Genomic DNA, 4,349 nt, shown 5'->3' with positions numbered 1-4,349 from the left:
TTGCAGTGACGTACCCCTAACCGTATCACATCAGAGATCAGTCCATTTCGATGACAAGCCGAATTATCATCACTGTTACTGCATGAGGTAGTAGTCAGTATACTGAACTTAGCTCCCTTTAAGGACCCAGTACAACAAATTTCGTCATGTGTTCTGCCTACTTTGGTATATAAAGACCATAAGTAAAACTTTGTTGTTTGGTATCTCTTGGAGGTGCAATTTTAATGGAGAACACTGTAGGTGTGCTTTTCCATGACCAGGCAGCTAAGCGCATTAATGCATTGCTTCTGGGATTTGAAAAGCTGCTCTGGACCAGGGGCCATTCTGCCACCCAACATGAGCGTGGTTTGTAGGAGTTTCCCACATCCAACTAGGATAAATACTGGCCTGGTACCTATGCCCTGCCTTAGATACATGCTAAGCAAACTTTTAGAATAGCTTCTCACTCTTCAACATAGGTTTACTCTGCATGCTGAACATTAGTAACACCGACAAACTGGAGGGACAGATTCTAAACTGGAATCTGAGGAAAAAATGTTCTATTAACTCCGAGTCCAGAAATGGACCGTGAGCATGCAATAGCAAATCGTCCTGGAACACAGACAGCGCGCATCGAATTAATTTCAAGGTCGCCTCCATGGGATGCAAAGCACGCGTTCACACGTTGCATCTTGGACGGCGTACATCTTGTTGGCGGGCCACTGGAGATTCTACTACAGTTCGTCTCAATATTGTGTAGAACCCGGTCCTCTACAGCTACATGTAAACCCTGCAATTCACATTTAAGTGCCTAGCACTTATTCCAATCTCATATAGCGCGCGGAAGGAATGAACACCTATATCTTTCCGTACGAGCTCTGATTTCCGTCATTTTATCGTGGTGATCGTTCCTCCCTATGTAGGTAGGTGTCAACAAAATATTTTCGCATTCGGAGGAGAAACTTGGTGATTGGAATTTCGTGAGAATATTCCGTCCCAGCGATAAACACATTTCTTTTAATGATGTCCAGCCCAACGCCAGAAATAACTTCTGTTTTACTCGATGACTTTTCGTCAGTTACTACGAACTGTGACCCCTCTGACAGGAAATAACAAATCCAGTCACATAACTGAGACGATAGAAGCACGGAATTTCAGTACAAGCCGCTTGTGTGGTACAGTGTCAAACGCCTTCCGGAAATTCAGAAGTACGGAATCGATCTGAAATCACTCCATAGCACTCAACACTTCATGCGAATAAAGAGCTAGTTGTGTTTCACAGGAACGATGTTTTTTAAACCCACCTTGATTGTGTGTCAATATACCGTTTACTTGGAGGTAATTCATAATGTTCGCACACAATATATGTTCCAAAAACCTGCTGCATATCGACGTTAACGATATGGGTATTTAATTTGGTCGATTACTCATACTACGTTTCTTGAACATCGATGTGACCTGCGCAAATTTCCAGTCATTGGGTACGGATCTTTCGTCGAGCGAACGGTTGTATATGCTTGTTAAGTATGGAGCTAATGCATCAGCATACTCAGAAAGGAACCTAATTGGCGTACAGTCTGGACCAGAAGACTTGCTTTTATTAAGTGATTTAAGTTGCTTCACTACTCCGGGGATATTTACTTCTACGTTACTCATGTTGGCAGCTGTTCTCGATTCGAAGTATGGAATATTTACTTCGTCGTCTTTTGTGAAGGCATTGCGGAAGGCTGTGTTAGTAACTCTGCTTTGGCAGCACTGTCTTCGATGGTATCTCCATTGCTATCGTGCAGAGAAGGCATTGATTGTTTCTTGCCGCCGGCCGGGACGGCCGAGCGGTTCTAGGGGCTATAGTCTGTAACCGTGCGACCACTACGGCGCAGGTTCGAATCCTAAATTTCGAGTTTCTGTAAAAGATCGCCAATTTTGGGGATTTTGCGTCTATTTAAAATTGTCATGTTTGTTTCGTTGTCTCTGCAACAGTGTTCTGACCCGTTTTGTGTACCAACTAGGATCAGCTCCGTCGTTTAATTTTTTTGGTATAAATCTCTCAATTGCTGCCGATGCTATTTGAATGTAACCCACGTCTGGTCTACATTTATATTATTAATTTTGAATGAGTGGGGACTGTCTCCAAATCTGGTATGCACAGTCCACGGCGTCCCCGCACGTTCGTCTCTCTCAAAGCGCTCATGATCACACAAACGCCCAAAAAGGGCTTAAAATGTTGTATGATGTGTAAGTAGGCTGTTTAGGTTCTTATATTGGTAACGCCGCCGCCACGTAGCGCTCTGTATGAAAAATCACTGGCTGTGCCGTGTGCAGTCTGTGGCTGGTTTGCATTGTTGTCTGCCATTGTAGTGTTGGGCAGCGGCAGCTGGATGCTAACAGCGCGTAGCGTTGCGCAGTTGGAGGTGAGCCGCCAGCAGTGGTGGACGTGGGGAGAGAGATGGCGGAGATTTGAAATTTGTAAGAGTTGGTGTCATGAAGTGATATATATATTATGACTACTAAGGTAAATACATTGTTTGTTCTCTATTAAAATCTTTCATTTGCTAACTGTGCCTATCAGTAGTTAGTGCCTTCAGTAGTTTGAATCTTTTATTTAGCTGGCAGTAGTGGCGCTCGCGGTATTGCAGTAGCTTGAGTAACGAAGATTTTTGTGAGGTAAGTGATTTGTGAAAGGTATAGGTTAATGTTAGTCAGGGCCATTCTTTCGTAGGGATTATTGAAAGTCAGATTGCATTACGCTAAAAATATTGTGTGTCAGTTTAAGCACAGTCTTCAATAATTGTTCAAAGGGGACGTTTCAGATGTGATTAATGTCTGTGAGGGCACTTGTTTCGGTACAGCTGTGCTGCCTATCGACCGTCTCCATCAGCTTGGCCGTACACAAACGCCATCTCGGCTTGTTCCCGACATCAATACCGGACCATTCTGCTGCTTACACTACGCTGCGTCGATCACACAGCCTGCAACACACGAGGGACACACGGCACGTGGTCGGAGTCTCTGTCATTCGTCACCGTCGTCTACCGTGGCAACAACTCATTCCCAGACGCCTCTTCATAGCACTTTCTTCCAGTAAAGAATCCGTCCCTGAAGTTTGTCGGTTTTATTTATGTTCACGCTGTACATCCAGAAGCCAACGGCCTTGCCACTGTGGTAACAGATCTACATCTACATGACTACTCTGCAATTCACATTTAGGTGCTTGGCAGAGGTTTCATCGAACCACAATCATACTATCTCTCTACCATTCCACTCCCGAACAGCGCGCGGGAAAAACGAACACCTAAACCTTTCTGTTCGAGCTCTGATTTCTCGTATTTTATTTTGATGATCATTCCTACCCATGTAGGTTGGGCTCAACAAAATATTTTCGCATTCGGAGGAGAAAGTTGGCGACCGAAATTTCGTAAATAGATCTCGCCGCGACGAGAAACGTCTTTGCTTTAATGACTTCCATCCCAACTCGCGTATCATATCTGCCACTCTCTCTCCCCTATTACGTGATAATACAAAACGAGCTGCCATTTTTTGCACCCTTTCGATGTCCTCGGTCAATCCCACCTGGCAAGGATCCCACACCGCGCAGCAATATTCTAACAGAGGACGAACGAAAGTGTAAGATGTCTCTTTAGTGGACTTGTTGCATCTTCTAATTGTCCTGCCGATGAAACGCAACCTTTGGCTCGCCTTCCCCACAATCTTATCCATGTGGTCTTTCCAACTGAAGTTGTTCGTAATTTTTACACCCAGGTACTTAGTTGGATTGACAGCCTCGAGAATAGTACTATTTATCGAGTAATCGAATTCTAACGGATTTCTTTTGGAACTCGTGTGGATCACCTCAAACTTTTCGTTATTTAGCGTCAACTGCCACCTGCCACACCGTACAGCAATCTTTTCTAAATCGTCTTGCAACAGATACTGGTCTTCGGATAACCTTACTAAACGGTAAATTACAGCATCATCTGCGAACAACCTAAGAGAACTGCTCAGATTGTCACCCAGGTCATTTATATAGATCAGGAACAGCAGAGGTCCCAGGACGCTTCCCTGGGGAACACCTGATATCACTTCAGTTTTACTCGATGATTTGCCGTCTATTACTACGAACTGCGACCTCCCTGACAGGAAATCACGAATCCAGTCGCACAACTGAGACGATACCCCATAGGCCCGCAGCTTGATTAGAAGTCGCTTGTGAGGAACGGTGTCAAAAGCTTTCCGGGAATCTAGTAATACGGAATCAACTTGAGATCCCCTGTCGATAGCGGCCATTACTTCGTGCGAATAAAGAGCTAGGTGCCTTGCACAAGAACGATGTTTTCTGAAACGGTGCTGATTACGTATTAATAGATCGTTCC

The sequence above is a fragment of the Schistocerca gregaria genome, chromosome 11 (genome assembly GCF_023897955.1).
Source record: "Schistocerca gregaria isolate iqSchGreg1 chromosome 11, iqSchGreg1.2, whole genome shotgun sequence".
Classification (NCBI taxonomy): Eukaryota; Metazoa; Arthropoda; class Insecta; order Orthoptera; family Acrididae; genus Schistocerca; species Schistocerca gregaria.
Note: the sequence above shows the minus strand (reverse complement) of the source record.